Raw genomic sequence first — 25,672 nt, 5'->3', positions numbered from 1 at the left:
CTCTTTCCCATCTGGATTAAACTCCATAGTCATGGATCACATGGGGAGGACTTCAGTTTTACTTTTGTTAATAATACTGGGCACATTTACACATCCATTAATGCGCCATAATTACAGCGCATTATGCTTAGTACCTGTAATGATAGGTATACATTTAATGCACCGGGATTGGAGCTACCGCGCATTAATGTATGTGAATGCTTTTTTAGTGAAGTTAATGCACATTCGAGTGAATCTACTGCACATTAGTGCATTCGCATGGGTTTTGCCTTTTTCACAGTAGAATTAGTCTTCTGCGCATTAAGTGTCTCATGTAGACGCGCCCATTGTATAGGGCGTGTGTTGATCCCATCGCTCTCAGGAAGGTTTTCTGCCTGAGTACAGAGAGAGGAGTAGTTAACTGTGTTAGTCTGAAGTCAGGCAGAAAGCAGAGCAGGGTGGTACGTTAGGGTACATCTAGATGAGCACAGAAATTTGTTTTCCCAGGGACAAGTACCAGTGGCATACCTTGCTACTTGTCCCCGGGGAATGCCCATGCCATGGGGAGGTTGGGGCTGTGCTGGCCTGGGGTCCCGGGGGCCACCTGGGGCTGCAGCTCCTGCAGGAAGCCTTGGTGGCACCCAGAGAGTAGCTCTGGCCGGCCAGGCTCCAGTTTTGGGCAGCGCACACTGGCCATGTGCACCACCCCACTTTTTTTTGGCATGGGTTTTTTCAACCCCAGGATCTCCTGGGGTCAAAAACCGCCCCCACGCTGCAAGGTTACAGTGCGGGGAACACCTGTGCACGTGTGCTTCTCTGGACACGGCCTGAGAGACTAACGCAGTCAGAAACGCACGAGCTTTTGCAGGCAGAAGCTTACGCACAAACGGCAGTGGCTGCCTGCTTCGTCAGACGCATCCTTGAAACGAAGATATTTCTCCGGCTCACGTCCGTTCCAATCAAACTTTCTCTGGGAAAATTTCAAAGCCGTTTCGCCTCTCCTGTTGAAACATTTCACTCCTAATTTGTTTCATTGCACTCGTTGCAACCAGGATCCTATCACCTCGCCTGCCGTGTTTCAGCCTCATGATGCAAGCCGCTTCAGTGTTTCTGAAGCAATTCTTGTTTCATTTATTATGCCCAAAATCTCGCAATTCTGACTTCCTGCCCTGGTTCTCCGTTCTCGCCGGCTCTTGCGACCAGTCAGCAGTTCTTGCAGGGAGGTTATGACTCATACTGCAGGGCAGGCAGTTTTTGGCTGTGAAGCTGTGTGGGTTTCTGGAGAGAGGCAGAGGGAAAGGGCTGATTTTCTGGGACAGGGCAAAGGTGTCTGGCCTGAGGTTTCCACCAGCAAGTGCCTGTATGCCTTCTGTTCCTACCCTGGCTTCAGAAAGCAGGAGCTGGGTATAGCATATATTAGCAAATACAATGAAGAAAACACCAAACTATTCCTGCTTTGTGCTCCAGGTAATAGTGTGACCCATAAAGCCACCAAAATCTGCTACTGCCCAACAGAGGAGCAACAATGTCTTCTGCGAAGGCTTCATCCTGGCATTTGTGCACCTGCTTGATATCACAGCGAAGGCGAAGAGAAAGATATTATTCTCCTATTAAAATGGCACTGGCAGTTTTTCATCCCCTAAGCACCTTCTATCAAGTGCAAAGAGAGAGATAATAATTCAGTATGAGATGGCAAGAGCTGTAGAGTGCCCGAATGAGTCTGTTTTGCTCTAATGTTACCAGTCAGTTAATGCTCATTATAACGACGTTCGGAGGAAGGCTGCAGTGAAGGTAGCTTGGAAAGGTGGATCAGACATCTCTCATCATGGCAGGGGGAGGGTTTGTTCTTTACTGAAGGCTTTGTGGTGAGAGTTTTGCTCTTTGGCTGAAAGCCCATTTGTGTCAGCCTGGGGTAAAATCTTCCCTTTTGCCTAGAGGCCAGATTTTCAAAAGCATTTAGGCATGTAACAGTGAATATCTATCTATCTAATCTGCCCTTCAGCTCTGGCAGGTGTGGAGCTCTCTATTCCCAGCTCCGGGTGAGAGGGAGGACAAATGGCCATAGGAAGGGCTTCCTTTACGGCGGCTTTTTTACCCAGAACCCCAAGAGGGGCACTTTGGGAGCCACCGTGATAAACTCAGGCTAAGTCTACACTTGGAAGGTCTTGCTGGGATCACTATGCTTTTAGCAAAGTAATTTGAGTTTAGTACAGGCCTCAGATCTCCCCAGCCATTGTGCAGATAATGCAATGGTTTCCAAACCCTGGGGATCATCATCAGGGTTTGGAAACCATTGCATTATCTACACATAGGTCATCAGGGGTTCAGGCTAGGGGTCAGGGTGGAGTGGGCCAGGAGGACACGCACTGCCGTTTTGGGGCAAGGTTGCTTGGCTCCTCGTTGGCCTTTGGGACGGGGTAGAGGTTCTGCGGGAGAAGAAGCAATAAGCAAGGGCTGCCTGACTTCAGCTAGTGCAACTCAATTCGAAAAGGGGACTGGACTTTGAACTTGGTCCTAATTCCTGCCAGCAACTGGCAAAAGGATTTTCTGTAGCAATAGATATAACCTCTTGTCTGCCACCAGGGCATGAATATCCTGAAAGGGCATCATCATTTTGGCTTTGCTAAGCAGCCTCCCAGAGTTCCCGCTGGCATTTGCCCGACTCAGAGTTCGAGTACCGATGCTGAGTTTGGGTGGTTTTCTCTACTGTCCTTAGACACCTTCAGTGAAGACTGTGGATGCAGTTTTGAGCCTGGCCGTGACCCTACCTTTTGTTACAGCAGCAAAAAAATGGGCTGTAAAGGCCCCAGAGGATGTTTCATGTGCAACGGGGAAAGCATCTGCACAAAACTAAGCTGGCTGTTTATTAAGAAAGCTGTTTTGTTGCAATGGCATCTGGCATTTCAGCCAAGGGCACCCCTAAATGCTTCCTTCCTGCAACCTATAACTCCTCCCTCTAAAGCCCCATACAGCTTGCAGTGGAGGAGAAGCCCCCTGTACAGGAACTGCGTGAGACAGCCCACGTATAGATATGTCAGGAACCAGTCTACTCTGTGCTAAAGAGATGTTGGGTGGGACAGGTGATCACGTGCAGCTTGGATTTGGTTTCCATAAAATAGTAGCCTACGACTGGGAAGGCACAAAGATGGCTTAAAGCTCCCTGCACGGGGCTGCAAAAAGGATGGAGCTGGACTGGTCTCAGTGGGGGCAGATGGCAGGACAAGGAGCAATGGGCTCAAGCTGCAGCAAGGGAAGTTGAGGTTGGATATTAGGAAAAATTGTCTCCCTAGGAGGGTAGTAAAGCACTGGAATGAGTTACCAGGGAGGTGGTGCAGTCTCCGTCCTTGGAGGTGTTTAAGACCCGGGTAGACAAAGCCTTGTCTGGGATGATGTAGTTGGGGCTGGTCTGCTTTGAGAAGGGGTTGAACGAGATTTGACCTCTTAAGGTCCCTCCCAACCCTCATTTTCTATGACTATGAAAAGCTTGTCCTTCAGACGCAGAGCACAACATTTCATCCTCTTGTCTACAAAAGCAAGACTGAAGCCATCTGTGAGACCTTGTATGCTAATAGGAACCTGTAGAGTTGAACACAGAAGCTGCTGTAACAGTTCACTGCAAAATCAGTTCAAAACCTACAATATTATTCCTTAATAACTCGGCAGAGTCACATTGTGGGACACGTGTGTCTCCGAAAGTGCGTCAGGACTTGCATGCTGTACTTTGAGTAGCTCTTCTCTGTCAGTGTGCGATGCTGGAACAGCAGTAACAAAATAAAAAGCAAAGCAGATGGCATTGCAAAAATATCTTCGATTTATTTAGATGAGCCCAGAAAGAATGAATATTGTGATGATTGTATGGTATGTGTTATTAGGAGTACATGTTAGTCACCACTGCGTGAGTATTTTATGTCTGCAAAGCAGAGTATGCAAACTTTTAAACACAGGCCACTCGAAGCTGCTGAGCTGCAACTGTTGAAGGAGATCTGTTGTGAATTGTTGAGCATCATCCATTAATAGGACTGAAGTTGACAAGAGAAGGCTGTGTGGTTTATAAGATGCTGTAATTAATTAAGACCCAAAGAGCAATTCCTGTCTCTCAGTTTCTTTCTCTCTTTTTTTTTTTCCCCCTGTGTGGGATCTGGTAGGCTTCATTTTTATTTTTAACACAGATCTTCTCCAAGAAGAGGATGTTTTCCTTTTGCATCTCAAACCTGACTCCGACGTACACACCATTCATGTCTTCCAATAGCATTTCTAAATAGCAGAGATTGACAATGCACATTATTTTATTTTTTTAAAAATCAGTGCTGAGATAACAGGTAAAATTAAGATTAAAATGTTCTAAAAGCACGCAGATTTCTAACCAATACCATGCAATCATCCCCATTATGTGGTTATTCTTATTCCTGACAGTCTTGAAAAGAAACACCTTAGAAAACTATTCATGCTGAGGTCATATATTTGACTCCACAGCGGTAAAAAATCTGCTGTGGATAGACAGGTAGAACAAAAGGCAGAATGATTTTACTCACAAGATTTTTTTATTTTTTGTTGTTGCTATTATAAGCATGTCAGCATCTCGCACCTCGTTGTCATATAGTTAACATTTTGAGTACAGATGAGATGTACCCAAGTTGAAAGTAGGTCCTATCAAAAGGACCAAACCCGAGTTCATTTTAATCTGACGGTGTCCCCACATTGCAGCCGTGTTGTAACCTGCCGTCTTGAGCAACGAATTGCATATGGAGCGCAGCTGCCTCTCTCACAAGACAGTGCAAGCTGGCAGGAGTCCTTGTGACTTGGACTGTAAGGTCAAATCCTGATTCACCCGACAAATGAGGCGAGGTCTCTTGTTAGCAGCGAATCCTGCTTTCGGTCCTGCTCAGTATTAGAGATGAAACCCTGATGTTGCATTGGGCGTCACGGAGGGGAGAAATTGCCTCCTAGCCTTTATGGAAATGATAAAATCAACTCCTACACTACTCGAAAGAGGAGCAAGGATCTTGTTAATGAGAACTGGAGCGTGTGCAGGAGACCGATGTTCAAACACCGCCCTGCAGTCAATGCCAAGACTCCTACTGCCTTCAGCGTGGGTAATATTACACAGTGTTGTTCAGGATTCATATACTAGAGTATAGCCATATATAATATTATACACTAGCGTATAGCCATATATAATGTTATATACTGCAGCTCGGCATATTGGCCAGGTTGTCTTCGTTTGTACCTGTCCCCACCATGCAAGATGACAGCTCACCCAACAAGGCCCTTGTGTTTCTGAGCAGAACAATACATTGGAAACAATCATTTCCAGGAATCAGCAGAAAGGCTATATACTGTTATTTGACTCATTATATGATAATGTCTCTCTGCAATGATGCCACACTGCGCTAGGAAAAGAATAAGATACATTAGACGTGATTTACTATCCAAAATGAGAACAACCAAAGACAGCCGTTTGTTTGCATTTATTCCAGGGTAAAGTGCCGAGCGTTTGATAAGCCAGTGAGGCCCGTAGACCACAAACTTGGTCTTTCCAGAATTGTATTTCCTTTTCAGGCCTGGCTACTAGTCTGACAAGAGACCACATCCCTCTCATCCCTCAGCGACCGGCTCAAGATATGCTCGGTTTACAAGTCAAAATACTCTGCTGTGGTTGCCGTTACAGCAGTCGTGGACGTCGCGACTGAGATCGGTCCGCTGTGCCCAGTTTACCTGTCTCTACAAGTTTAAGAGGAAAAAGCTTATGCTCAACCAGCATTTCTCCACCGGTTTAGATTCAAATCACCCCTTACTAGACTCCTCATTGGACTCAAGGCAGAAAATGCCAGCTCTTACTTTTCAATCGTTTTTTGACAACAGATAAAGAGCAGTGCAATTCTTCTCTTGCAAAGACCTCAGAAAGACCACAGCAGGGCAGGGTGGTTTGAACACGATGGATTCCAGTTTGAAATCTCTGAGTTTATGGTGGAAAGCATTTTTGCACACTTAACCTTGTCCAGCACCCCATAGCCCCCTTGAAAGGGTCCCAGGGCCCCCCAGCGTCCTGCAGCACCCTGCTTGAGAGTCACGGTCCCAGACACGAAAGCCTGCCCGTGTCACTGTGCACGGAGAAAGCAGATCCGGCTCTATGAGCTAACACTTAGGAACAAATCGGGAATGCATTTAAAATTTAAAAGCAGAGATGAGTCGAAGACAGCGAGACTTGCATTATGCAGAGTTCTAGGGGGGAAAAAGAGGGGGGTGAATTATTATGAAGAGATGAAGAAACACAAAAGCTGAACCTGAATGGAGACATAAAAGAGCTGTGAGACACTGAAAGGAAGAGGAGGAAACAACACAAAACTCCTGTGGACATTGACTTAACTTAAGGAAGCACTGCTGATAAAGTTAAATATCTTTATGTGAGGAAGATAAATATGTGTCTTTTGTATATATTTCAGGGGATGGGTGGAAGTTTAAATGTTAAATCTCTTATTTGATGAGTTGGATTCACTAATAAATAAAGTGGGGGTTTTTTGTTGTTGTTTTTTTTAATGGAAGCAGATCTGGCAAGACAGGATCAAGAATTTAGCCCATTTTTGTTGTCCACTCCAGAAGCACTCCCATCTAATCAAGGGCTCTTGGCATATTAGCTGGAGAGCACCAGTCAATCCAGCTATGCTGGTGCAAACTCTTTAGTCGAGCTGGAAGCTTATTATGAACTTGGAATCTGTAGGAAGTAGTTTGGGAAAGATCTGGCGATTTCCTGGGTTCAGCTTCCAGGTGCAGTGAACCGACCTAATCGGCAACCCCAGTGTTGGCAGACCTCTGTGGAGTCGCTGACAAACACAAGAGCAGGGTGCATGGTCCAAGTCTCTGCGCCACGAGCGGGCACCGGAGGGACTTCATTATGCATCCATGGAGTTCAATAGCTTTCCGCAGCGCACACATGGATATCTGTATAAAGTGAACCTGTAAAAACAAAACAGTATATCAAAGTCAAATTACTTAGCGTGCCTCCCGTCCTCCAGCAAAGAGACGGTGTTACGACACTCATTCATCTTGCCTTCTGAGCCGCACTGCAAAGTAATGCAATTAGCACGAAGAAAGGGAAAAGGAGCCAATCTGGAGAACTATCTTCTTACATATCTCTCAGCAATTAAATGCATTCATTAAATTGGCATTGGAGCAGCAGGATCTTGCGGTGTTATCAGGCTCTCAGGAGCTTCCCCTGGAAAAGGGCTCTTTCACCACATGTTTTGATAGCACCTTACCAGGGTCAGGAAAGACCACTCATCCAGCCTAATTCTCCTCTCGAAACGGTTTTATTGAGGTTCGGCCCCATTGACTTTAATAGAGTGGCTCCTGATTTACACAGCTGCAAGGTAAGCCCCTGCTGTTCCCTTTAAGTGTGGCTTTCTAATTATATTCACTTGTGGTTCTCAATCAGATTTACTCCAAAGTCTTGTGTGTCTCCTGTGTCTTCCTCCACCACCGTTTCCTTCTCTTTGTAGCTCAGCTGGATTTGATGGCAGTCAGCACCGTGAGCGCCAACACTACCTCTCCACATTTTGGAAGGCTTATCAACTTCCAATGATCCCATCACACACAGATTGATTTTCTAGATCTCTATCTTACTCGGTGAGGATGAGGAGGCACAATACTGAACTCTATTTAGGCCCGCTCTCCATATTACACCCTGTGGTTTAAGTCCAATCAAATAAAGGAAGACTCCCCTTGGCTCTGCTTTCAAAACCCTGGGAAATGTTTCCTCTGACCTGTTTTTAAACCTCATCAGCAAGTTTCCACCAGTTACTGAGTGAACTAGAACATCTTATTTGCACCTAAGTCTGTGCGTTGGCTTCTAGGAGGTATGTGCAGAAAGCCTGATTCACGGATGTAAATTAGGAGTGGCTCTACCGAGGTCAGTAACACAATAATAGTAGTAAATGGAAAATCAGTTCAGTGACCTTTAGACAAGACTAGGTCTCTGCAGGCACATCTACACGTGCACATTTACTGCACAGTAACCAAAGCCAAAATTATTGGACAGGATGTGCATGCATCTACACGTGCACACCCATACTGCACAGTAAATATGGCAACTTGCATCGACTTGAGGGTAAATTTGATACTTGCATTGTTCCGGTCTCAAAGTTATGCCCAGTTAGTTACTGCACAGTAACTCACACGTAGACGCCTTACTGCACAGTAACTTTGGACAGCCTTGGGACTAATTTTAGTCCCAAGTCAGTCCACACACAGCGTTAATGCCCCTAATGTCTGCATGTGTAGACTCTGGCCTATTCCCACTTACTGCACAATAAATTAAAGCTGGAGTAAATGCATGTGTAGACACACCCTGTGGGTCTGACATTGTGAGGTTTGGTGTGCCTTCAATCATGGGCTGCTGGTGCCTCCTGAGTCTGGCAGGGCACCAGATCACCAACAGGGGATGGGGGTGGGGGGCAGCAGCTGATAGCTAAGCCAGCGGCAAAATCGGAAGTGCACTTCCACTGGCACTTCCAGTTTCATGGCTGGTGCTTCCAGGGGGTGCATGGCCAATCTCAAGGGGGGCATGGGCACCCCCTATGTGTCACCAATGCCCTCAAGCAATTTGCCTTCAGCAGAAAATCAGGGTGATGGGTGGTGGGTCCATAGTCATATCAATAACCCCACAGAAGACACTCAGGTAGATGTTTATTGGAGGAGTGGTTTGCAAAGTTAGGTGCTAGGTTTGCAAAGCCTGCCTTTGCAGATCCGTGCCTGTCTTTTCTTTCTGATATTGCATCTATATAGCTTCCTCTGTCTTCAGATATCTTGGTTATTATCAGGCACTGTAAGAACTTGGAGTATTATATTATGTGCTCCCAGCTTATTTCCCCACCCACCCATTTAGAGAGGTACAATGAAAGCAAGTGTGCAGTCCTTCAGGCTGATGTCCTTAAAACTATGTCCTCACCTCTGCAGCAGACCAGAGCTGCTTCTTATTTCCCCACTTTTTGAAAGCTCTCATTAAAGGCAGCTACAAGCAGCTCAGAGAAAATTATTCATTGTGTCTCTTTTTGCTCTTAAATGGAGCCGTAGGAGGCTGGATGTGCTGAACTAGTACATTTCTAAAGACAAAAAACTCCTAATGTTTTTAAGGATTTTTTTCCCCATTACCATGTTGCCAAGCAACATTTTTACAGTATCAGCAGCTGGAAAACTAAACTCTGAAGGTCTGAAAGTGAATTAAAGGAGGAGAAGAAAGGATGTTCCTCTGCTGTCCTTCTGTGACCTTCCTGTCAAGAACGGAAGAAAATATTTTCCATGCAATTATTAAATTTCACTCCAGGGTTCACTCCCAAATTATTCAAGGAAGAATTTGAGTATGTTCCTCACCCTCCACTTTCTATCAAGTTATCGGCACTCAAGAGAGGTGGCAGGATGGCTGGGCAAAATCTGAAGACTTTGCCTTATGCTGTAGAATAGCAATTATCATTGCCCACCATCTACATTGGACTTAGACTGGGGGCCCACTTGTGCCGAATGCTGTGCAAACTCAGGAAAAGGTGGGCTTCCTGCCCTGTGGACTTTACAGTCTATAGAGTTTTACTATATATATATATATATATATATAAATGTGATGACAACTAGATGCTTCCCAGGTTGGGGTTCATTAAGCTAAGTGCTGAACGAACATCTAGTAATCCCCAGACAACGCTAAAGGAATAACTATACTAGTTCTCCACCAAGAGAGTTGGGGTGGGAGAAGTGCATTGGAGAAAGACTATATACAACCACAGGACCAGACCAAGAGTTGTTAAGGAGGTTTCATAAGGCGAATGAGCCAAGCTCCTCTAGCCAACCCCTGTAGCTAGAGCTGATGGGGTGGACAAGCTGCCTGGAGGACTGGAAGCAAGGGCTGCATCCTAGTAGGGTGTGGAGCTGTGATTAGGTGAAAGTAGCCAAGGTAAGTGTCCAAAGGACAAGTTCAACAGAGTTGCCATCTCCACCCACGCTGCCCATCATGGTCACAGAGCTTGCTGCACCTCTGTCCTCCTGGTAGGAGTACTCAGCTCAAGTCAGGACTCCTTGACTTAATCAGTCCGAGGGAGGAGTCTTGCAATTCTTCTGCTCTTAGGGAATGGACAGATGAAGAAATTAGACCAAGTTAAAAGGGGAAGGAAAAAGGATTTCCCTCACACCAGCTGCCCCTCAATAACTGTTCTGTGTGTCAGCTCCTAACCCCTAGTAAGTAGGCGATATACTCCCAGTAACTTCTCAGTTTCCAAGAAATAAATCTATTTATTTTGTTTTGCATTTTGGACGAAATCCAAAATAACTGAAGAAAAAGCTATTGGGAAAACTATTTTTCTCATTGAAATCTTCCATGGGAAAGAAAATATTTCTCAGCTCGCTGTGCCTTCCAGTGTTTCTCACTTCTGCTCTGCTCTAAATATTACACTGGGTTAATGTTTTGTAATCGAGCTTTAAAACATGGACGCAAGGCTTCATCTTGGATGACCTTCTGGCCATTCAGATTCCAACGGTGGACAGAAGAAGAGTTAATGTGGGAAGCGCCATAATTTCTGCCGTGCATCGGGGGAAATCTGTGTTCGTTCCATCGAAGGCAAAGGGAACTCTCTTACTACGAGCTGGGAAATTGGAGGTAATGGCCTTTGACAAGATACTCGGATCAAGTTAGATGATACAGTAAAACTTTTTACCGTCTTCCACTGATGAACAAAATGCGTCAGATGACTGACTAACCTTTAAAAGTTGTAAAGCAAGATGGGCTAGAGAGATGTACAGGCTTCTGAAAGAAACCTCCTCTAGGATGACAAAAGGAATTATTTTTAAATGTCATTGCTATTGGGACGGTTCGCCCCTGGCGGAAATGAAGTGTCTAAATCCCACCGATATGTAAGAAAACCAAGGGACCTTTGTGATATTGTATGAGGGTTCCTTTGAGGTCCTTAAACTGACACCACCATGGTCATATCGAGTGTTATAACATTAGCAGACTAGAAGAAATTGCTATGTAACCACTGGTCACTAAAATATGGAGGATGTTTCAACTAGATGGATAGTGTTTGACAAATTGTCCCTAGAAGCCGAGTTATGCATAAGAAATGAAAAGGGCAGAAACAATTATTTTCTCGGAGAATGCTACTTGTATGAAACCCATTTTGGAAAGGACACAGAGTCGATTGCTTATTGCTCCCTAGTGCTGGCTTGGATACAGCTATTGTAAATATAGCTAATAGGATACACTGATATTTAACTATATATGTCAAGATTCCTGTTAAGTGCAAGGAAATAAATTCAAACACATTAGCCCTTTGGATTGGTGCACAATGTTGTAGCCATCCAGCCAGCCTCTTTAATACATCTTTCTACCAGTGCTTTCTTATAAACTGGCAAAGAAAATATATTTCCCTTCTGATTTATTACTTATTTCTTTGGCAATCTTAATTTGCTTTCAGCGCCTGTTTTTTTAACCCCCTTTTTTATATTTTAACGTGTCCGTGCACTCCATCCAAAAATAAAAAATGTTTATAAAAGCAAGTAAGAAAAGCCCAGCGGGCCAGCTACTATTCTCTGAGGAAGAAGGGAAAAAAATTCTCCTGTTCTTTCTGTCCTTCCATTTTCATAGATTTAAAACCCCCAAAGGGGCCGTAATGATAATGTAGTCATAGACTTTCAGCTTAGTCCCTCCCCCCAGACCAAACTTTTCCATTGATGGGATGAAATACAGTGAGCATCAAACACCTGATTATGTCCTAGGTTTGGTGCACTTTGAAGTACTTTAGAGGTACAAAGGGGATTGAAAGATGTGTAAAATAAGCTCGCTGAGATTTCCCTTTATGCTGGTAGCCATCTCTTCTACGCCAGTCCACCCTGTGCCCACCACCCCAACATAGGAAGTCTTCTGGGACATGATCAAAGAGCCCCCGTGCCACTCTGCCTAGCTCCAGATGGCACCAGAACAAAGGAAGGAAGGATGCTTTATCCTCCCAGGAAAACATGAAGCATTCAGCTAATCAAAGAGAGTGAAAAAGTCCCAATGGCTCCTTCCATCTTTCTAGTGGACTTGAACAATAACAGGGTGAAAAGCTCTGCAGGGACTAAGTCTGAACATGACACTCTTGGGTTTTTTTAGGTGGGAACAGATAAACCCAGCCAAGGGTCTAATTTTGCCAAGGGTGTTGAGTCCCCTGACACCAACATCTTGGTGTACGCAGAAAAGAGGATTGTAAGCACCTGGAAAGGAAAGGCATCATTCATTCTCTCAACTACAGATAAAGTGGAAGAGCTGAGTCACGTGGCTGGTTGCTAGTTGAAGGGTGGTGTGTTCCAGTGAGTCATATTAAATGGCTGGTGGTATAAAATGGACTGAAGATTATAGTTATTTTTCTTAACACATGAGGCCAAGAAGCCACCATGAAAACTTCTCCAAATAAAAATGATTGCAATAGCTCTCTCAACAAAACTGTAGACAGGGACAAGAGAGGCAATATCCCCTCACTACACTCTTCTACATGGCCTGTGTCATCACCAGTATATCCTTCCAACTACATCTAACTCCCCTTTTCAAGTACTTCACCAGCCCTACGTACTCTTTTTCACTGCACTCTTGGGTCAAGGGCTGGTTCCCTTTGTCATGAAGTCCGTGACAGTCGGGGATGTAGTCAAGAAGAGCGTTTCTTAGGGATGTTGGGCGAGACTTTGCACTTGAGTTCACACAAGAACGGAGTCCAGCTGCCTTGGGGAACTGTTCAAATGATATATTAAGAACACACAGCAAAGCAGTTTATTTTAGCATCAGCACTTCAGCTCGAGAGTCTGGCCACAGATTTATGTGAGATTATATTCACACTCTGGATACCCTCTGTGGGGCCATGATGTCATTTGCTTGTTGCTAGAAATAATGGATGCAAACTAATAGTTGCTGCTGATTCAAATATGCTGGAAAACAATCTTCAGCAAACATACCCAGTATGGAAACTTAAAGGCCTTGTCTTAACCGTACTAAAATCAATTGAAAGGCTCTTGCTGGCTTTGAATCAAGCCCTAGGTGCTCACAAGGTTAGGAAAACCTGGAGAAATGTTAAAGAAGCTCCCACCAGGTTTGGAGGTTTAACTTTCCATGATCCTTTACCTATATAGGTGTAGTTAAAATGACACCGCCTCCTCACAGTGGAGGCATTTATACATTTATATCACTATATATACTAAGCTATGTCTATGCAACAAGAACGTTTACAAAGATAGAAAAAGTGGTACACTACTATGCCAACTCCAATTTAGGAGTGAGTATGATCTCCACAACCCAAAACAGCAGGAAGGTGTGGATTATCACACCTCAAAAATGTATGATCCTGGATTTAAAGCTCTGCAAAACCTTTCTGAAATGCGAGGAAAGTGGTTAGAAATAATATGTGAAGAAACTATTCCAAAAGACTAAAATGGGTGTGATGGGAGAGAGACAAGTCAATGAAAGCAGGAAATCACGCCTCCCTAATCTACTCAAATTCTTTGACAATATAGTGGACAAAGAAAACCAGCATGTATAATGACCTTGGACATTCATAAGTCCTTTAACAACTGCTTCATGAGTTGCTATCAGGAAACTAAGCATAAGCTGTGAGGTTAAGTCCTGCCATGGGTTAGAAATGGGGCGAGCACAGCACTAGAAATAACTAACGTGCTTCGAACACAGCGCACATTAATTGCAAGAATCTCTATGAAGATCAATATGTTTAAAAACAGTTAGCAGTGATCTGGAAATGAGACTGGATAGCTGGTGATCTTATCGAGTCGGTAGCCTTTCTTTATATCCTCGGCCCATTTTGCTCCCTCACTGCTCAAAGGGCAGGGTAGGTTAGTCCAGTCCAGCTAAGCACTCCTGCAAATGCACTGACTCATTGCAGAACTGGAGTGCTTGCATAGATGACTTCATGGCAAGACCCTGCCGTCCTAATCAATAGGCAATTCCCAGGTGGCCAGGGAAGGGAAAGAAGCAAATGGAGATCATTAAATGGGAGGCATGCTGAGAACAGTGCCTTTGTAGTGGGTGGTCGTAGGAGGGGTAGGGAGAGTCAGTTGCCTCCACCTGGATTAAATTCTGTCACTGGCAACAGGTCTGGGCTACAGGCTCTTGTCAGAGGGTAATAAAAGGCGTTGGTCAGGAACCCTTGCAAGATGAAACAAGCCCAGTTGAACTAATAGCGATCCATTTTCAAGGAGAGAGCTTCTTTTTGCTACTTCAAGAGGTCTGATTCATTATGGAAGAAAATGATAATGCCACATTTTACAGAAACGAGGCAAAGGCTTGAATGAAAGTAAATCAACTTTTAATTGAGATTTACTAGGACTGAGGTGATACAGGTAGATAAATAGCAATTGATTACTAGAGCATATTTGCTGAGAATTAACTGCAGACAAAGGCAAAGGCCAAATCCACAGAAGTAAATGAGAGATGAGTTTGGCACAGAGCATCCCACGGTCTGCGAAATGGCCAGTTTTTCATCAAATTCTTCCTGCATTTGCACCGGTAACTATTCACAGGCACATGTGCAATCCCTTGCAGCTGCGAAGACTAGAGCTTAGATGCCTCGTTGTCAAAAGTCCAGGAGCTGGGTCACGGTGGTGTTGAGATCAGAGTTAATTACATGCTAGAGATCAGGGCTGTAATTAAGTCATCATTGATTGTCTAAAAAGAGGGCGCATCGGGATAACCTCTTGAATACTCGCACTGTTTCCATGCCTTTGCCTTGCTTGGATGCATCTGCTTCGGTGACCCGTGTCTAGCTGCAGATGGCTGGACGTGGCAATCCACCGAGTACCGCAGTGATACTCCAAGTGTGACGAGCACAGATAGTTGTGGAGCCACGTGAGGAGGTCTCCACTCATCCATCACCTCTCCACGCTTTGTGCCCTGCTTCAAAGTCCTGCAGTGCCTGCCAGGTCAGGCACCAAGAACTGTTGGGTTTTGAAAAAGAAGAATACAGTTAAAAGCATACACGACATCCGAAAAAACTACTTCACAGTTAGGGCGGCTAGGAGCTGGAACCAACTTCCAAGGGAGGTGGTGCTGGCCCCTACCCTGGGGATCTTTAAGAAGAGGCTGGATACTTACCTGGCTGGACTCATTTGAGTCCCGTTTTTGTTTTTAGGGTGAGTGGTTTTTTTTTTTGGTTTTTTTTTGGGTTGTTCTCCCGCCCTGGCGGGGGGTCGGGCTAGAAGATCTATTAGGTCCCTTCCGACCCTGAAACTATGAAACTATGAAACTATATGCACACATTGTTCTGGTTCAGTCCTGTAGACCCCAGGTAGCCTCCGTCCATGTATTGCTGAGTCTAAATTAAAACAATTAATAAGAATCATAATAATAGTGCAAACAGTCCTTGCTATCCAATAGACATGCTTAGCAGCCAACATAAAAGAGAGTTATTAACATAGAGAACTGTTGGCAGAGGTGATATCTTTTATTAGACCACCTAAATAGTTGCAAAATGTTTTTCTTTATTTGCAAGCTTTCGAGCTCACTGGCCCTTCCTTGGGCAAAGGAGAAAGCACAGGCCATAACATTTCTCCCAGGTAGAAATGAACATTCATAATACACGGGAGAATAAAAAGATGTTATAGCTTCCCCTGGGTGGAAAAGTTCCTTTTATGCAAGTTAAGCTCAAATAAAAGTTCAAGCAGTCTGTTTGCCTCCCAGTTGTCTGATGGGTAAGCTGGGTGTTGAATTTTTTCTGTCTTCTTCCTTTTTGGTAAGATGTTTTCTATTATTTGAGCCAAACGTGCATAAAAGGAACTTTTCCACCCGGGGAAGCTATAACATCTTTTTACTGTCCTGTGCATTATGAATTTTCATTTCTACCTGGGAGAAATGTTACAACCTGTGCTTTCTCCTTTGCCTGAGAAAGGGTGCGTGAGCCCAAAAGCTTGTAAATAATGATTTTTTATTTTTTTTTGCATCTATTTAATTGGTCTAATAAAGGATATCACCTCTACCAAAAGTTCTGCATATTTTTTGACTGTAGACCAACACGGCTAAAACCTGTATCCGTGTTATTATCATGGGGTATCTACATGGAACAGGATCACAACATGTCTTCCTAAGGTACCTTTTGAATGCCTATTATGGTCTTATCCCAGCCCCATTCAATCTTTGATGGGTTTGTCCTCACAACATGCTAGTGAAATTAAGTAGCATTATTATTATCCTCATTGTACAAATGAGAAAGGGAGGCTTGGGAAAATCAAGTGACGTGTCCAAGGTCACATAGGAAGCTTGCAGTAGAGAAATGAGCCTGGGTTCCCCATGGACCATGGGGAAGATCCATGTTCTTCATCCTTAAAAATCTACTGAACCACCACCAGATTTGGGACCTGCAATGACTATTTCATGAGAGATGTCATGAACTGGAAGAGTCCTGTCAACTTGACCTTCCCCACCAGTCCCTCCAGCACATGATAGAAGCACTTTGGTGATGGACGTGGGGAAAGCATTTGTTCCACTGTTTCATCCCCTCTCTTCTAAGCAATTAGACAGACTTGCTTTGCTGGGCCTGTTAATGTGGCGCCTTTTCCCAGTACAGAATTCATGACTGCAAAAAATAAAAACACAAAACAAAATAAAGGAAGGCCAACACGAGAAAATGCTTTATTGTTTAATGAAACAGCTTAGAGTGAAATGGAGCAGAACACTCTCCAGCAAAATGTTTTCTCTCAAACTTCAAGGATTCTTGAAGGTTTAAAAACATTTCGGGGGCTGTCCATCTTTAAGTGCCTGTAAACTGGAAGGGTTTATTAGCAGTGATTTGGTTGAACAATCCTGCATTGCTTTCTTCTTGAAAAGGCAAACATTAAAAAAAGATTAACCTTTATAATGGATGCTCTGGGTCACTGAGGGAACAAAGCAGAAGGTTATCCACCGACTGACCTGTTTCTGGAAAAATCTAATTTTCAAGCAGATGAGAGTAAAGTATGGTCCAACCCACTCATTTTTTGTTTGACACCTCTGGTTAAAAACCAACTGGAAATGGTGGTGCAAGAATGAACGTGCTTCTGTTTGAAACTTCTACTGAATAAAAGCATTTTTGAGATAAGCATGCAATTGCTCCCTCTTCTTAAAGCAAGGACCAACATCTATTACAGATGCTAAAACTCAGAACAGGAAAAAAAGACCTTTCTGGCTTCTGGTCTGATTAGGAAAAGTAAATTAAGCCGCACATATTATACAGAGATGGGGCCAAATAACAAGGCTAATGATCAGAGCACTGGGTGTAAGAACCCATCCTTCTTGACGGTGATATCATTTAGCCCATCACCAAAGACACATCTCCTGTCTATTTTGGATTATTTTAGGAACAATGGTATAAACCTGCTACCTTTGAACTATTAAGTAGTGCTTTTCCCCAGTGAACTAAGCATGGGCCTGATCCAAAAGCCTATTTGAAATCCACAGAAAGACTCCCATTAAATCCACAGTAGCTGGCTTATATATGAGTGAGCATTTGGATACTAACAGCAGCTGCATTATTCTGAGCTATCACTTCTATCCACCCACTTGATGACTCAGTATCATTAGGACACTTCACAAAACCTACTTCTCTTTGGAGCACACCTGTGCTCAGTAAATCCCTTTCTCTGACAATGCAGCCACATCTCTTACCAGTGTTGATGATTGCTTCCTGGCCCAGGTTTGGTTCTTCATTTGGTATCTCGTGTGATTAACCTTGTGTCCTTCTATCTTGTCCTTTTATCCTATCGTCATGCCTTGTCTCCTGTGCAACACTTCAGTGTATTCATCGTGACATTGGAAAGTCAGTGTTTGCAAGACTTGGCTATATAAGCAGAGTTCTAGGTATCCTGTATTTTCATAGCCATAGATGCTACAATTGCACTCCTGCATCCAAACTCTCAGTTAGGAAAAATAACCCAACCCAGGTCTCTCTGGAGCCTTCATGGTTATCACCCTGATAAGCATGAAATTATGAACCAAGTGCAAACTGATGCAGCGTCACCTGCTCTCTGTTGAGACAGGCCGAAACAACAGTGCTGAGAAACGGTAACAGCCCATTCCAATTTCAAAAACATCGAAACCTGAATACTATTAAGGCAGGTATCATTTCTGATCATTTTAAGAGACACAGCTCACATAACCTGTTTCTCCCATGAAACCAGACGGTCTCCCACACTGTCATGGGTACCAAGAGCCCATTAGCCTCCTATCCACCTGTCAAGTCCAGCTTTTCTCCAGACAACTGTTGTAGTGGAGCTGCTCATTTTTCATACTCCCAGCTCAAGTATACTGAGAACAGAAAATGTTGGGACATCATAAATTAATGGAATTGAAAATCAAAATAAATAAGATGAGGTCTACTTGATGGATGGGGTCTTTGTTCCATTCGGCATTTAATTCATTCGGGCTAGGAACAGAAATGACACATACATAGGTATACGTGATGAGAACCCGGTTCAAATCTGTAACGCAACAGAAGTTCCGTGCACGTAAACTGCTTTCAAAATGGCAAAAACCAGTTTCAGATAAACCTGGATGGAGGTAGCATCATAGATTTATAGATTGTAAGGGGCTGGAAGGGACCTTGCAAGATCATCGGGTCTAGCTCCCCTCCACTAGGCAGGAAATCAGACTGAACAGATTTCAGTTAATTCAGTTTATTGAACTTCTGTCTCAGAATCCCTCCAGATGCAAATTAACTCATAGTCCCCCAGCATCCCAGGATGCTTTGCATGTCCTCCATAACCCCTCCCCACCTTCAGGGTGGATGAGCTAGCCTTGGCCCAAGCTGTCTGCTCCAGCTGAGCAGGGAGGCGTGCTCTAGCACCCGCTGCCTTCAGGCCTGGGCCACTGCAGGCATGTGGCTGCATTTTTGGAGTCAAAAGTGAATGTCTGTTCTCTTGCTTATCAGTTCAATTTATGCAGCTTAGACAAACCTGCAACAATTGAATCGATTCAGCCTCGGGCTTTTTGACTGCCTGTACTTAGCCTAAATCCACCTACTTTAAAATTTAAATGAAGCTGCCACACAGCTTCCAATCCACCACAGGAGAGTGATGCAAAATGTCTAATCCTGCCTCAGCATTTAGGCCCAGTTGGCTGTAAAGCACATTTGGGATTTGCCTCTAACAGGTCTGTAGTAATGGCTGTGGGTTGAAATGTTTCATAACCCTGCTCAATTCAGCTTAGCTGAGTTGAAATGTTATGGTCATCGAATATTTATGAGCCCGAGAGAGAAATCATGCCTGTTTCAGTAAATAAAGTAAAAAAAAAAAAAAAAAATGTTTTCACTTCACACAGCAAAAATGACACTTCTATTAGTTGTAGTTAATATACATTGATTGGATTAAAATACATCTCCTGCGAATAAAAAGTATTCTGCTTAGGGTATGAAACTCCATCAGTTTAAGTGACAGCAGCACTAAATGCAGACAGGCAAGGGATTGGTTTTACTTGATATGCATTGGCTTTAGCAGAAAGAATGCATTGATTTAAGCTCATTTTCATGAAGAAACAGCTGAAAAAATTCACTTTTTTGGTTTAATGTATGCTATAAGGCCAGCAGTTTCTATAAGAATGGGAGTGTATGCGCATCTGTGTATGTATGTGTGTATGGATCAGTTTTATTTCCAGATCTCTGTCTCATCAACCTGTGCCCATATCCCAAACCCAATTGGATTCATTAGCATTTGAGGGGGAAAAAAAATATTATAAAACATGTGTTTAGTAAAGCAATTTTTTGGATAGAATGAAAACCCTGGGCTTTAGCTTTCAATCTGCATATATTTTCCTAAGCAGATCTGTTAGTCAGAATGTTCATATGTCAGGCACAGAGGCAATGCATTGTAATCACTCAGCAAAGCTGCCACGGACACCAGGATAGAGGGCTGGGTGTTATACAAGTGTGTGTTTGTCAGGGGTAACGGCAGAAGAGAGGTTTCCTCTTCCTTCTTTATCTGATACCAGGCATAAGTGGTGATAACTTGCAGCATTTAGAGGAAACCTCATTCCACCCGGGTGGCTAGTAGCATATGTCTGAGGCTTCAACTTTAGAACCACGTCAGAAATGGAGGGTTATTCCAACAGCAAGACTTTGCATTTTTATTAAACCCCTCCTTTCTCTCACTAAAGACACAGTTCTGTCCCAAAATGGAAACAAAGCAATAAACCTTGACTTCCAAAACCAGCTAGGTATGTTGAGTTGACTACCTTGCCTTTACCCAGCATGCAAAAAGAAGGCAATGGATAGCAGAGGCCATCGAAATGCATACATCTTCTTAAAAGCACAAAGCATTCTTATCATGGGACATGTCTGCATGTGCTATTAATGCACTGTAAGCTTGCTGCGCAGTAAGCTTTCCTTGGGAACATGTCTACACGTGCGTTTGTCAGCAGCAAATTTGCTCCCAACCGGAGCAGTTCAGTGCAGGGCTCCTCCTGCCCAGCTCTGCTCCCCTGCAGCAGCCAGGGGGAGATCCATGCTCCCCTAGGTGCCAGATCTGGGCTGACAGGGGGCACCAGGGTCAGATATGGGCTCCAAAGGGGTGGGGGGAGCTGTCCTACCTCCAGGGCAGCTGCCTTCCAGGCCCACAACCCTGTCCCAGGCAGCTGCCTCCTGCCCAGCCCCCACTCTGAAACTTGAGTAGAGGCTAGGACACCATCCCCTGGGGACTGGGCAGCAGGCAGCTGCCTGGGGGAGGGGACAGTTTCCCTGACTCCTGCTGCCTGGGCTGACCAGGAGGAATTTGCTCCCGGTCAGCTATATACACATGCACTACTGCGCAGTAGCTACTGCGTGGTAAATCTACTACCTGTATTTACAGGTAGTAGCCAACCATGCAGTAAATGAATTTACTGCGCAGTAAATGGTGCACACTTGTAGATGGTGACACTTTACTGCACAGCAGATTAGTCTACTGCACAGTAAAGCATCATGTGTAGGTGGATGCAGCTACATTGGTGAAATGCCTTTTATACTGGTTTAACGTATTCCCTTCTCATTTGGAGATAGACTATACCAGTCTAACCCCATACATACTAGTGTACGTGCCCCGTACTAGAAAGATTGTGTCTTTTTGCCTATTCCAATATAGCTAAACTGGTACAATTTGTGTGTCAAGGCAAATCATAATTTAGGCACTTAGGCATCATTGACTTTCCATTTTACTTCCATTTACTTACTGCATTTTTGGCTATTTTTCTGTAAATGCAGGTTACATCGCAATCACCTTAACTCTGATTTCAGAACTGAAGGCCAATTCTTTGAGAGTAACCACTACTTCCAACACAAACCAAATCCATAAGGTAAAAAGAAACGTGATATTGTTATCAGTTCAGATTCAAGATACACCATCACCATCTGCTTGACTTATTAAAGAAGTATGTAAATACGTATTTCGTTGCTAGTTCCCTTTTTCCAGGCAGGCTTTCTGCTCCTGATGGTATGCTTATTCGAGAGAACAAAACAATGTTCTTTTGTGAATAATAAATTGACTTTTGCTTGGCCTTTTAGCTCATTATTAATGTTTTAAAGGGTGAATGTTCTATCTGCTTTTTACTCCTCCTCTCTGCAGCATTTCTGCAACATTTCATGGCACCGGGGAGAGAAAAGAAGCATCTTTTGAACTGACAGCAAAACTCACAGCCAAACATCACGAGTCCAGTCAAGGGGCAACATTTTCAAAAACTCCTAAGTTCTGAGGTCACTGACATTTCTGATATAGGGGCAGATTTTCAATGGTAGTCAGGCCTCCAGCATGCTCTTACCAGCTTCTGTTAGGCATCCAAATGCTTTGAAAATCCAGGTCCTATTGACTTTCAATAACAGTCGGGGAGTCTGGAACTTGAACGTGGTTAAAAACCCATGCCCTTGACACTTATGAAAATTTTGCCTACTATTTCCTTTCTCAACCTCCTTGGAATAGAGACCTACCAGTCCGAGGGACAAGAGTTTTCACCCACAAATTAAACAGTGGACTGTTCCCCGAAGTGCTATGATATCAATATTTATTCTACTCTAACTGCAGTGCAAACATCAGTTATTCACAGATCATGAGACAGGACATCAACAGTCATGAGATCAGCTTCAACACAATGCAGTTAACCAAATGCATATGTTTTGTCTTTTCATTCCTAAGCCTTTAAGATGTATTCAAGTCGCATCTTCAAACACCAACAAGAAGAGCTAGAAACTTTTCTTTTTGAGATGCAAACTGAGATTTTTGCCTCGCCACATGAATCTGTGCGCTGTAGCTTTTGGGAAAATGCCGAAGATCACAAGATGACCAATAAAATCATGACAGTTGTCAGCACTGTTATTAATAAAGGATACCAAATAGGTCCTTTATTATTAGGGGTGGAGATCACCATATCATGGGAGCATGGCACATAAGTCATGAGGAATCAGCTCATAAGTCCCAGTCCAGTATCCGCTCCATGCCATTTTTCTTAAGCAGTTGATTCCACTTTCCAAAGTCTTGAACCTAGACAATAGACAGGTTCCTTCCAGGACATAACACCTACAGAGACATTTTCTGAGCTACAGCAGAATGTGCTTTGAGAAGCCACAACTACACATTACATTTCTCCACCTCCAAAGACAATTAAATATGAGAAGAGAAACTATACTGAAAAAAGGAAACCCCCACAGGAACCACGTTTAACCCTGGTACGGCAAAGTATCAGCTCTAAAACAAAGTCACAGTCAGGTTCAACCTCCCTATCAACCATTTCTACAACCTCCTGCCTTGAATATTTCATTTATTAAAAAAAAAAAAAAAAAGGCCACCAGACCTAGAGACAGGAGGGACTTCTTCTATTATACTCCTGTTATGATTTTGTTAGGGGCCACCAATAACCTTGTGCATTGGGGAAGACTGTGATGGCACTGGAGAGAACTTTGTGCCCCTTGGAATGGCTCCTGGAAAATGCTACAGTGAGTGATAGCTTTTGCTACCATTCCCGAGCATCCCATATTTTTCCCAGCAGGAGACAGCATGTGCAGTCATTTACAAAGCAATGCGGCTATATTTGCCGCTGGCTTTCAAAGAGCTGAGTAAGTCTATCCAGAAAGGAGGAGGGTGCAAAAGGGGTTCTGAAATAACTTGTCCGGTAATTACACCACGCATGGCCACGGCGCTTGTTGTTATCACGGGTGCTTCATTTTCAGAACGTGGTTTTTTCCCTTTTTATGCTTACTTGGCCCCGCTGCTGGAATAGGTATTAGCAAGGCTTGTCTGACTTATGCTAGTCAAAAGCGGAGTCTAAGGCCACGTCCGCACAAGCACAGACATTTGTTTCCCCAGTGGCACACTTTATGTTGCTGCTACTTGATCCCAGGAAACGTCCATGCCACGAGCCCTCTGGCATGTGGGAGGTTACCCCGGGTGGGGTAGAGGAGGCTGGGGCCAGCACTGTCCTTGGCCCAGCAGCCTTTTCTGGGGTCCTGGGGGCTGGGGAAGCTTCAGCTACAATGCTTCTGCAGCTGGGAGCCGGGCTGGCAGCTGGAGCATGGCTGGTTTTGGGTGGTGCATGCTGCTGCCGCATGCACCGTCCCACTTTTATTCCACGTGGGTTTTTTTGGCCCTCCCAAGGTGAAAAAAACCCCAACCCACGCTGCAAGGTAGCAGTGCAGGGAACGCCTGAATTAGTGGTGTGTTGCAGGGACCTGTCTGCAGTGCCACATGCCCGGCCATGCTCATCTAGACACAACCTAGGTGTCCATCTGTTTTCTGTGTTATACAGTCCTATAGCCCAGTGGGGGTCAACAAGTTTGCCAGGTGTGCCATAAATTAGTCCCATACTCCCTCCCCGCTCCTCCAGGAGCCCTTCCCCTGGCCAAGCTGCTGCTCTGCTTTCTGCTCCCTGCCCCATCTACCACTCCCTGATCTGCCACGTGCTATACACAGAGGCTGTCTGTGTTGCTTGTGGCATGCATGGCACATGTTGGCCACCCTTACCATAGGCTGGCATTCTCTTTGGGGTTAGGTTATTCCAGCCTTTATGTGATTATGCCAACAATTAAGGAGGGAAGGAATTAAGGCTCCCATTCACTCCCAAGCATGACTCTAGCCTTGGAGAGGAGAACAGGAAAAATAAAAGGGCAAACTGACTTCTTCCCTGAAGCAAGCAAAGAGTTGTAGAGGAATGGTGACTCTCAGCCACTTCGGCTGTGCTTTTCTCCAGTAGCAGAGCAGCGGTGGGCCAGCCCTTAGGGCAGAATATAAGGTCACAGCCCAGTCCTTCATCAATCCTCTGTGCTGCCCAGTGAAACATAGGATCATAGAGAATTAGGCTGGGGATGGAGCTCAAGAGGTCACATCTAGTCCAACCTCCTGCTCAAGGCAGGATCAGCCCCAACTACCTCATCCCAGCCTCTACATCTCAGTGTGGCTTGCGTTGAGTGTGTTCCTTCCTGTCAAAAGTGGCACGGGCTAGTTCTGGTTTCTTTTTTGCTGTTTGTCCTGATTGCTGGTTGTCACAGAAAGTTCATTTTGAACAAAGCAAAAATGCACTGGTTTAACTCAAAGCCTCCCCAGCTTTACTACAAGGATGCTGGCATAACAGCAGCCGCATGGTAACTGGGCGTTTCACCACTGGCAGACGACTGTGCGTGGTGTCTTCTACAATTGCACACACCCGCATTTCATGATCTAGCTCGTGGCTTCATCCCTTTAAAGTATGATATGAGGTTTTTGTTTTACAGGGAAGAAATGAAGAAGGAACAAGGCATTTTATGGAGTAAGCCTGTACTCCTGCGAATTCTCTGGATGCAAGGGAGGAAGTTAAGTAGTTCTGGCAATCAGGCAGCGAGAACAAGACAAGACTCTTATGTCATACGTGGGGGGACCTGAATTAATGCATTATGCTGTAAGGAAAAAGCCCAGGAAAAAGCCAACCTATTAAATAGGTACTTTGCGTCAGTCTTTCATCAGTCCCATGGGACGCCCATGCCCGCTACAGGGCCGGGAAGTCCGGGTGAGGGTGATCCCCTGCCCTCCATTAATGCTGACTTTCTGAAGGAACATCTTGAGAAGCTGGATACCTTCAAGTCAGCTGGCCCTGACAATCTTCACCCCAGGGTAGTCAAGGAGATGGCGAGCATCATAGCCCAGCCTCTAGCACGGATCTTTGAAAACTCTTGGCGCTCTGGTGTAGTGCCCGAAGACTGGAAGAAGGCCAATGTGGTGCCTATCTTCAAGAAAGGGAGGAAAGTGGATCCGGCTAACTATAGGCCCATCAGCCTGACTTCTATCCCGGGGAAGATCTTAGAAAAGTTTATTAAAGAGGCCATCCTTAATGGACTGGCCGACGCCAACATCTTAAGGGATAGCCAGCACGGGTTTGTTGCGGGTAGGTCTTGCTTGACCAATCTCATTTCCTTCTACGACCAGGTGACCTATCACCTGGACAAGGGAGAAGAGATTGATGTCATATATCTTGACTTCAAAAAAGCCTTCGATCTGGTGTCCCATGATCGCCTCTTGGAGAAACTGGCCAATTGTCGCCTTGGGTCCTCCACGATCCACTGGCTGGAAAATTGGCTCCGGGGTCGGACCCAGAGGGTAGTAATCGATGGAAGTCACTCATCGTGGTGTCCTGTGACCAGTGGGGTCCCCCAAGGCTCTGTCCTTGGACCCATACTGTTCAACATCTTCATTAATGATGTGGACACTGGAGTCAGAAGCGATC

This window comes from Alligator sinensis, unplaced genomic scaffold (genome assembly GCF_000455745.1).
Source record: "Alligator sinensis unplaced genomic scaffold, ASM45574v1 scaffold550_1, whole genome shotgun sequence".
Lineage (NCBI taxonomy): Eukaryota > Metazoa > Chordata > Crocodylia > Alligatoridae > Alligator > Alligator sinensis.
Note: the sequence above shows the minus strand (reverse complement) of the source record.